At 39.3% G+C, this 11,779-nt stretch overlaps 1 long non-coding RNA gene across 1 annotated transcript; it reads left to right on the plus strand.

The window, feature by feature from the left end:
* The first annotated feature begins 465 nt into the window (after window positions 1-465).
* On the plus strand, window positions 466-11,582 carry LOC311235091. The gene is made up of 3 exons (XR_014620126.1): window positions 466-582; window positions 2,742-2,818; window positions 10,794-11,582. It is a non-coding gene; the product is annotated as an uncharacterized lncRNA (long non-coding RNA).
* Window positions 11,583-11,779: the final 197 nt, after the last annotated feature.

Below are 11,779 nucleotides of genomic sequence, written 5' to 3' on the forward strand. Positions count from 1 at the left end.
ATGGGTACAATACAGTAGAGCTCGATAATAACAACTGCTAAGAGGATGAAGACCAGAAAAAGACTTTCCTCTTGTTTACATAAGGGTCTTCCATTTTCAATTAATCAAGACATTTATGACTTACAAGACATACTGTACAAATATACTGTAGTACTGTGTAAGAAAAATATCATAAAAAAATATACATCCGAAGGGGAAGAAACTACATTGGACACATCCTAGCTGACTTGTAGATGGCGTTTAGATAATGGTAAAGACTGCAGTTTATTGCAAGTTATACTAAAGTGAAATATCCCTTTAAATGTTAAAAATTTGTTCTTTTAATCGGAAAATAAAGCTTTTTCTTGTATGCTATGCAGAGTAGTTTTACTTTGGAAAAACTCCGACCGGAAGTCATGGAACACGGTAAAAAAATACGTCATGCAAAACGAAACACGTCCGGTCACGGTGGCATAATTACATGATGGAAGCCATACATTTAGGCAATTTGTATCACTTGTTTGTGTAATTACGCATTGTGACTAGCGACCATTTAACATTGAATACACAAGATCACGGAAGGAGGTATTTCATATTTAAAAGGTGAGCTGAGCAGCATAACAACGTTGCCAAGAAAAGGATTAGTAGCAGCGGTGGCTAACCGTGCTGCTTTCATTGACAAATTTCAAATGTAGCTAGATAATGAATTATAAGTAACATGTTTTTTCACTTGAATACTGGTGTTAAACGTTGCGTTTTGAGATTATAAAAATGAAAGGGGAACAACATCCAAATTAAGAATTCTAATGTGTTGTTTCCATGGAGAAGCAATGATAAAACCGAGGAAAACAAACACCATGTGAGCTTTGGAAATTACTCAACAACCGACTAGGCTGCAGTAAGAAACTGAAAACCAGGTTTACAAACATCAACATTAAGACAGACGACACAGACAAGCTGGATGTGGCTGGGTATTTTGGTGTACACATCCTAGCCTTCTACAAAAACCTAGGTGTTCGCAAAGACTATTTTAAACTTGTACAAGTTGTAATGGTAACAACGGATGAGTGTTCAAAAAACTGAACGCCCTCCAACCTAACAAGGCCATGACAATATCCCCTCCAAATTTCTCAGACTCAGCTGCCACCATCGCCCCAATCATCACCCACATAATAAACCTCTCCATAAAACAGGGACACGTCCCCAAAGATTTCAAACTTGCGAGAGTGACCCCCCTGCACAAAAAAATGCAGCAAATTAGACCCAGGCAACTACCGCCCTGTTTCTATTCTTAACTCCATCTCGAAAGTTATGGAAAAAATAGTCTACGAAAAGTACCTTGCCAAAAAATAAAAGCTAATTTACTAATTCCAATCTGGCTTCAGAACACCCCATTCCACTGACACATGCCTTCTCTATTTGAACGACCACATCAAACATGAGGTGGACGTGGGCAAATACCGCGGCATGGACACCGTCAATCACTCCATTCTGATTGATAAGCTAAAAGCAATTGGTTTTGATAGTACATCAGTGAGCTGGATGCAATCCTACCTGGAGGGGAGAGAACAGATGGTGGAGGTGAACGGAACACTGTCCTCCTCCCAGTGAGCTGTGGTGTTCCACAAGGAAGCATAGCATACTAGGACCTTTACTGTTCCTAATTTATGTAAACGACAACATCAGCTTGTGACTGCAACTTGTTCCTGTTCGCGGATGACTGCCCTGCTGGTCTCTGACACGGACAAGTTGCAGGTTGAAAAAGCCCTCAGCTCTGAACTCGGTAGAATCTGCACTTGGCTCGCTAATGACAAACTATCATTACACCTGGGAAAAACGGAATCCATTCTCTTTGGATCAAATGGCAAACTTAGCAAGGCCAACGGCTTCTCTGTTACAGTGGGTGATAATATTGTCACGAGGAAAGATTAAATTACATACCTGGGTTCCATCCTAGAGGCAAATCTTTCCTGTGACAAAATGGCAACCAATGTAATAAAAAAAAGTCAACCAACAAACAAGATTTTTTTTACAGGATCTCCTCTGGTAAATAAGAATACCTTGAAGACTAACAGGAGCACTCATTCAAGGTTTCTTCGACTATGCATGTACCTCATGGTACCAAAGCACCTCAAAGGCCCTAAAAACAAGGCTCCAAACATCCCAAAACAAACTGGTCAGGCTACTGCTTGGCCTTACTCCTAAAACCCACCTTACCCCTTCCCATTTTGATAGTTTAGGATGGCTTAGGGTAGACGACAGAGTACAGCAACTTGCAATGGGCCTGTCTACAAGATACCCTACACCTCAAAGATACCCGTCCCATGTACCTGTCTAAATACTTCCTAAAGGTCAGTGAAGTCCACGCCCACAACACCTGAGGAAGTTCCACTAATCACGTTCAACCCAGATTCGGCTCAAACAAGGGATTAAACTAATTTCGCAACTATGCCACAATAATGTGGAACGCCCTACCAACAGCCTTAAAGGAATGTGAATCCCTACCCTCCTTCAAAACCGCTCTCAAAGAGCACCTACGGGTGGCTGCAATTCGAAACTGGCCCTGGTAAATGTCAAAACCCCACCCAACCTCAGCCCCCTCTAATGTAAATTTTGTTCTCCTTTTGTTTTCTATTTTTATGATGTTCTCTCTCTTACATAATAGTTTATATTTGTATGTCTCTAAATATTTTGATGAATTGAAAATGGAGGACCCTTATGTAAACAAGCCAAAAGTCTTTTTCTGGTCTTCATCCTCTTAGCAGACTTGGAGAACGGTCTCAGGACCGCGCTGTGAGGGACGCACTGTGAGGAGTCGAGCCAGCGAAAACAATTGAAAGTAAGTAACGTTAGCCTAACTAACACTTAACATTTAAAAAGCAATATAAATATAGGATAATCTGACAACAAAATTAACAATATGATGCCGCAAGGGATTGTGTATATAATAATTATTGTGTACTAACGGAACTGACTTCAACGTAAACTTGAGCTACTGTTTTAGTAGTTTAAAGTTCTGTTATATTTCAATTGCCTTACCTATTAGATTTGTTTAAATTCAAATGTATTGTCAGTACAGTACAGTGAAAATAAGGCCATGTCCAGACTAAACTGATTTAGGTCGTATCAGGCAAAGTATTTGATCGTTTGCACCTTTCAGCCACACGGAACTGTGTTCTGGCAGCCTGAAGACGCTACTTTCTGAGACCAGCTTCCAGAGTGCGCAATTCTGAAGACGCCTCCCTTGCATCACCATCTTTACAAGCGAAACACGTCTTCTCCTGAACCGATGACGCGATAGCCCACCTCTCCCTTAGCCCGCGTGTGAAAACATCACAACAACAATGGCATGTACAGAGTAGTTGCGTTCGTGTTACATAAGCTATTGAGCTTGATCAGGCTTTTACAGCTAAATGTACTGCGCCTGTACTACCACCGTCGACAACAGATTGACATCTCCCTTAATCCACATGCAAAACCCAGCCAACAAAAAAAGAAACATTCTTATATGTCCAGATATGTCCTGGCTATACACCGGGAGTTATTATTAAACAACAATGGCATGTACAGAGTAGTTGCATTCGTGTTACAGAAGCTATTGAGCTTGATCAGGATGATGCAATTGTGTGATGCAATACACGATACTAGCGTCACATAGCTGGCCTTTTTCTGAAAACCCAAGTAGTAGCCAAGCACATACGGTTCCATAGCATACCCCTTCAGTTGATCATGACAAATCCTCTCTTACCTTGATGATTAAAAAGCCTCCTTAATTTAGTAAATAGTATCCCCATGGCATGGTGTTGACTTGAGCTGTAGCCAGCAAGCTATGCTATGCTACCAGCCTGACGACATCAATCAGATTATCAACACAAATGGACTTCATATATTTCACCTAAATACAAACAGCCTGAGACATAATCTGGCTGAAATCAGACAATTATTTAATAATGTTAAGGCAAACATATTATGTTTTGTTTTTCAGAAACAAAACTTGACAATACTGTGACAGACCCAGAAATTGAAATGGAAAACTACTCGGTAGTCAGAAATGACAGGAACAGGTATGGAGGTGGTGTCTGCATGTACATACACAAAGACACCAAATTCATTATCCGTACTGACCTGAATCACGAGACTCTTGAAACTGTATGGGTTGAAATTATTTTTGAACGGGCTAAATCAAACTGCAAAGAAACAGACTAAGAAATGAAGTAAACTCCATGATCAAAACTGCAAAAAAGAATTTCATCAATGACAAAACTGAGGAAAACAAAAAGAAACCCAGTGAACTTTGGAAATTACTCGATAATCAACTAGGCTGCAGTAAAAAAAAATCTTAAAACCAGATTTTCAAACATAAACATAAAGACGGACAACACGCTCATCACAGACAAGCTGGATGTGGCCAATTACTTAAACATTGTCTTCACAAACATAGCCACAACACTGGTAAATAAACTACCCTCCCACTCAGGGCATTTTGGGGTAGAACACATCATAGCCTACTTACAATAACCTAGGGGTCCGCAAAGACGATTTCAAACTAGAAATGGTAACAACAGCTGAGGTACTCAAAAAACTGAGCGCCCTCCAACCTGACAAGTTCAGTTCAGAGTTTTTATTTGCCACATGGAATCATACAATCAGAGTTTCTTCATTACACAATCATAAATATCATTCCATGGACAAAAGGAGCAGGAAGAAGAATAAATCTTATAGTTACCTGCCCCTTATTCCTAAACTAAAGAAGTATTTACTTAATGGTCGGCGTACAACCTAATTTACACAATAATAATTTATACCATTATACAAGAAACTCACAATCCACAGTTAAACAAGAAAAAAATTCATAATAATAAAGAATAAAAGAGAGAGAGAAAAAAAAAGATCTCACTATTCAGATCACATTTGATTTTCATACTGACTAAATTTTTTTTTTTTATAATATTTTTTGAATTGATAAACACTATTACATCCCTTAAGCTCGCTATGGAGAGAATTCCACAACTTTACACCAATAACTGAAGGACACATCTGTTTAAGTGTGGTATGTGCAAACTGATGTTTAAAGTTGTATTTTCTCCTACTAAACTCACTTTCTAAATGAAAAAGATTTTGTAGTTTTTCTGGCAGTGTATTATTTCTTGCCCTAAACATAATTAACATTGTTTGAAACTTAACCATGTCTTCAAGTTTAATTATTCTAGATTTAATAAATAATGTATTTGTGCGTTCTCGATAACTCACTTTATGTGTGATTCTTACGGCCCTCTTCTGTAGTATATATAATGGTTTTATATTAGTCCCATAAGTATTCCCTCATACTTCAACACAATAACTGATATAAGGTGAGATGAGTGAACAGTAGAGTGTTCTCATTGCCTCATACTCTAACACATCCTTTACTTTATTCATAACAAAAATACTCTTGGACATCTTTTTTTTAACGTGTGCTATGTGCGATTTCCATGTTAATTTATCATCCATAATCACACCAAGAAAACGAAATTCATTAACTCTCTCTATATCAACTCCATCTATGGTCAGTACTATATTTTCATCTAGTTTTCGATTGCCAAAAATCATAAATTTAGTTTTTTTCAGATTCAGTGACCATTTCTTTAGCTTTGTCATTTCATACACGATATATTCAGCTAGTTCCTTTAAATTATTTCCAGAGCAAAAAAAATTGGTATCATCAGCAAACAAGACAAACTGTAATAGTTTTGAAACATCACAAATATCATTAATATATAAAAGAGAGTTTGGGCCCCAAAACCGAACCTTGCGGTACCCCACATTCAATTTTCATGAGCTCAGATTTGACATCTGCCCATTACCTTATTTAGAATGTCCCATGTGCCCTTTATATTATTTTTATTTTCGCCTAACAATCTATTGTAATAATCTTTCTTAGCCCGTCTCTTAATTAATACTAACTTATTCTTATACACTTTGTATTTAGTTTCAGCAGTCTTTTTTCTACATTTGATAAAAATCTCTATAAAGTTTGTTTTTCTTTTTACATGCATTCTCTAACCCCTTTGTTATCCATTGTTTTCGATTGTCATTACTTTTTTGTTTATGTTGAACCATTGGGCAGTGCCTATCGTAAAGTGTCCGATAGATATTCAAAAAAGTATTGTAAGCAGCATTGACGTCTTTTTTTTTTTTTTTTACTTCATTTTTTAGCGTTTATCGCTTTTTCTGGTCAAGCATGACCGACAGAAACAGGTTGAATGGGATATAGATCAGGGGAAGACACTCTTGAGAAAATACGGCGAGTCCGGGAGTCGAACTCGTGTACCCCAGATCCGTGACGCGCACGGTTGTCCCCGACGCCGAGATACGCGGTGAGCTACTGGAGCTCCCAGCATTGACGTCTTCTACATAGACCCCCTTCCATTCTTCATTCAAAAGATCATTCCTGAACATGTTTACAGCATCATCCCTTCTTAACCTTTTATATCTGTACCCAGATCTGTAAACTAGGGCTGGGCGATATGGCCTCTAAATGATATCACGATATTTTTTGGCTATGTCACGATACACGATGTACATCACGATATTTTGACATTTCCTCTAAAGCAGTGGTTCTCAACTGGTCTAGCCTCGGGACCCAACATTTTCCTTAGTCATTAAGTCGCGACCCAAATCTTTTTAACCACTATGATTTATGTAAAAAATATATATAATAATTTGCAGTAATACGCAATCTTTCAAAACATGAAATAAACACACAAAAGTGCAACTATTGCTAAAAACCCAATGAAATAAAATAATAATAAATAATAATAATATGCTTCTTAGCAGATTTCTTAGCTTAACATAACAGACCTAAATTTGGGGGACTAATGGGATAACTGGGGTTGCAACAAAAGTGCAACTAGGGCTAAAAACCCAATGAAATAAAATAATAATAAATAATATGCTTCTTAGCAGATTTCTTAGCTTAACATAACATACCTACGTTTGGGGGAACTAGTGGGATAACTGGGGTTGCAACAAAAGTGAAACTAGGGCTAAAAACACAATGAAATAAAATAATAATAATAAATAATTATGCTTCTTAGCAGACTTCTTAGCTTAACATAACAGACCTACAGTAAGTTTGGGGGAACTAATGGGATAACTGGGGTTGCAACAAAAGTGCAACTAAGGGCTAAAACACAATGAAATAAAATAATAATAAATAATTATCCTTCTTAGCTTAACATCCCAGGGAACTAATGGGATAACTGGGGATGTTGTTTGCTCCTGACAAGAGTCTCAAAGTCTGGGGTGATGGTAGACAAAGCAACTCTGAGGTCATGCTCAATGTCCAATCTGTTCCTCCGCTTTGTCTTCAGTTGGACCAGAGCTGAGAAGCCACTTTCACAAAGATAGATAGTGCAAAATAAAAATAAATATATATATTACCCACTAAAAATTGCCCCGCGAGCCACTTTTGGGTCGCGACCCACCAGTTGAGAAACACTGCTCTAAAGCCCTTAAAAATGCTTGAACCCTTTGAAGCCTACAGTCACACCAAGATGACGATTAAAATAGTCCCTGCAACATATGGCTGCATTATTTAAAACATGAACAAGATGCTTTCAAAAATAATTTAATTAAACATTTCTAAAAATCTAAAAGAGTAGTCTACTGACACACTAATACAGAAAAATGTTTATTAACATCTAAGACAATTTATATAAATACTCTTGGGTGCCTAAGACTTTTGCACAGTACTGTTTTCTATCCACTTTAGCCAAAAATACACACGCACTACTGTGAGAAAATAATAATCTTGTAACCAAGGAATGGTCCGCCTATACTTTTAATATATAGTAATATAAAATCACGGGAGACTTGATAGCTTAGACGTATGATTTTTATTATCAGCAATGTTATAACATCCTACTGGTAAACAAAACACTGTAAATGTGTGTGTGTGCATCATCATATATATATATATATATTTACTTTTTAATTGCATGAAACATTATGAAGTATTCTCTTATGCCGCTTTTCCACGGTCTGCATGGTGCCCTACTACCTACTCGACTCGGTAGTACCCCCCCATAGATTATATAGATATAAAGACGGTACCCCCCCCCCCCCCCCCCCCGTCAGTGTAGCTGGGGCGCCGTGACGTCATCGTTGACGCGACACACGGATTTCGATGCTAGCTAACAAGCTACTGTATGAATTCAGTGCCTTATTAGCTCATTTGCGCTAGCCACAATGCTAACGGTTAGAACGCGAGGCTACTACCAGTTCATCCACCTCGGCGCCTCCATATTCCATTGCCGTTTCTGAATAAAACACGTATGGCTAACATTTAAACTTGCAAAGCTCTGGCCACTTCTCTCACGCTGTCGTATCCCCGTTCCCTGTTTCCTCGAGTAGAGTCCTCCAAACAAACCTGTAGCACCGCCTCTCTGGGTGTGTGTGTGTGTATGGGCGTGTACATGACGTAAGTTGGGGCGAGTCTGTGTGTATTTTCTTTCTTTGAGAGGGAGTAGAGCGCTGCGCCAAAGTAAGTCATCTCAACCGCGGCGGCTTATAAACTGATGTGAGGGATTGTGAGGAACATCATGATGTCCACGATACGTTTAAAAAGTGTATCGTTTATGAACTGTACCCGATATTTATATAATATCACCATATCGCCCAGCCCTATGTTAAACCCAGATTCGGCTCAAACAAGGGACTAAACACGTTTTGCAATTATGCCACATCAATGTGGAAAGCCCTACTCACAGCTGTAAAGGAATGTGAATCACTACCCACTTTTAAAACTACTCTCAAGGAGCACCTACGGGAGACTGCAATTCGAAACTGGCCCCTGTAAATGTCCTAACCCAACCCCCTCCAATGTACAGTAAATGTCCTAACCCAGTAATACTAGACCCTCTTCTTGGACCAAGTAAGGTTTTGTTGATAATCCAATGTACAGTTACCCCCACCCCGCCTACCCATCCCCACCCCACCCATCCAACCACCTCCAATGTACAGTTTCCCCAACCCCACCTACCCAACCCCCCCCCCCCCACCTCCTCCAATGTACAGTTTCTTCATCAAATGTATATACTCTCTTTTTTAGATGCTTTTTTGTATCACAAACAGTACTGTATTTGTAAATCTGGTATTTCATAAATGTATAGATATAGCAGACAGTACTGTCTATCTGTATGTCATGTATGTCATATATGTTATGATGAATTGAAAATGGGGGACCCTGATGTAAACAAGACGAAAGTCTTTCTCTGGTCTGCATCCCCTTAACACATTCCCTGCCACGCAATTTGAGCATCTTATACCACTCTCTGCCAGCACTGTAAGCCTATGGAGATGTTCACCTTCTTTGCAGGGCTATAACTTTTTTAATTGTATTGCTAAATTGACATTACTATTATGGCCCATTCAACATCGATTATCTATCGTTCAGGATGTAGGAACGTTTTACTTTTTCATTCATAGATTCATACAAAAATACAGTCTAGAATATAAATATGTTTTTATCGTTTTCTGCAGTAATTCCTAGAACGTGAGATATAGGCATAAACGCATATATAGATTATCAAATGCCGTTTGTTGGCGATACACGCTATATTAAAAATTTCAACTGTACATGATCCTAAACGTTATGACTGATCATGCGCGGATGAACGGGGGGGGGGGGGGGTCGTTTATAATTCCGTGATCGTCAGTAAATGCTTTATGTAGTATGGGTGATATATTGATCAGAGCAGTTTGCATGGATAATAATAAACAAACTGCTGAAAGTAACGTCAGCGTCCTTACCGTTCGACGATGAGACTGGAGGAAAAAGATCCCACTTATTTGACGGCGATCTCCTAAATCCATTTCCGGTTTTTTATAATCATAATAAACGGCCAAATCGTATCGATTATTGCGTTATGCCAGCGATCGCTACACACGGACGTGTGTATACAGTCCTGCAACAATATGCGCATTTCCCAGACGCACCGAGATCGACTTGTCCATTTCCGGTTTGGCAACTCGCCGATCATCCACCAGGCGGCAGTATTGAAGCGTTGCAGAGTTGTGCATGCTCCCACTGCATCAGACCAGGCTCCGTGAGGGAATTATGAATAACATGGCGAAAAAATGAAATATGATCTCAATAACGTTGTACGCCGTGGATTGGCAGAATTCGCATGAACTTGAAACACGTCGTAAGCCGTTTCCGGCGTGGGATGTGTTAACAAGTCGTCAGGTGATGCACAGGAGAATGAGAAACACCTGATTATAAAGGAAAAGGGGGAGGGAGATGAAACGGGTGTCTATCAAGCCTAGAATAACCAGACATAGAAATACACAACTACTACGTCATACAACAATAGACAAAATATACTTAATATATAAAGTCTTAACAAGTGGGAATAAGCAATAAAAACATCACATTAAAGTGTCCAATGTGTTAATGTGATGTTTTTATTGCTTATTCCCACTTGTTAAGACTTTTCAGATGATCATTTTTAATCTATTGTATATTTTGTCTATTGTTATATGCTGTAGTAGTTGTGTATTTCTATGTCTGGTTATTCTAGGCTTGATAGACACCTGTTTCATCTCGAAAGACGAAGACTCTCTAGTCGAAGCGCGTTGCGTGCCACAGCCTACAGTTACCTGCTTGTCAATTTTGAGTGGCAATTCAGTCTGTTTTTGATGTTTTGTTGCACACTCATGACTCATTACATTTTTTATTGTAATAGCATTTGTTGCTCTCCTCTACTATTTTTGATATTTTTGCAGCTTTTTTTGAGCACTTATCTTTTCCACTTCGTTGACTTCTGTTACAGGGTATACCATTCACAGATGTGGCTTTCAATGTAACCAACCGTTACATTATCATTGCATCCACTGCCAGTCAACTATTTTACGTCAGTCGGACTTTATCAACCACCTTGAATGTTGCAAGAAAAAGCACTTAAAACCAGCTGCAGCGATCACCGCCAGTGCAGCGACCACCACCAGTGCAGCGACCACCACCAGTGCAGCGACCACCACTGCAGCAACCACCACCACTGCAGCAACCACCGCCACTGCAGCAACCACAATGCCAACCCCCCCGGGTGGACAGATGAAAAGGGTTCATCATCTGCAAACAAAACAAAAATGTCCTATCTGCTATCTTCATATGAACAGAAAAAACCTTAAAATGCACATAGAGAGGAAGCACACACAGAAGCAGGACATAACGGCAACTTCTCACCTGAAAAGTGAGTGTGTAGATCGTATCAATGGGATCTATGCTGTTCTTAAGACTTATCATGGTGTCAGCACTCCTCTGCATGCCCAAGTTAAAATATGGGGGGAAAGTCAACATGTGTCATGTGAATCTGCAGAGTGCCAGAAAAACATTGAGTTAGCATGTAGGAGTGGATTAGCCGCTCTTCAGTGCAGACACCTGAAATCTATAGGATACTGTACATCATATGCTTCTCCTCCGGCACTTCATGAGGAAACCCTTAAAGAGATGGTTACCAGCAAGTGGTTTGGTGATGACATAAAACAGCTCTGCCTCACTCGACAAATGCTTGCGAAAGACAACCAAATACCTCTCTCTGTGAACACTGAAGTTGGAGCCCCTCAGGCCAAAAAATACATATCTGTTTATGAACCCACAGTTTCACATTACAGTAGTTTGGGAAGAGTCATGGTGTCGTATGACACCAAAAAGAATACATGGAAATGTCCTTGCCATAAGACAAAGCGATCATGCCCACACAAATACATCGCCAAATGGCACTTATTTCAGACAGACCGCGAACTCTTCAGAAAGGTC

The sequence above is a fragment of the Notolepis coatsorum genome, assembly GCF_963971535.1.
Source record: "Notolepis coatsorum genome assembly, chromosome: 10".
Taxonomy (NCBI): Eukaryota; Metazoa; Chordata; class Actinopteri; order Aulopiformes; family Paralepididae; genus Notolepis; species Notolepis coatsorum.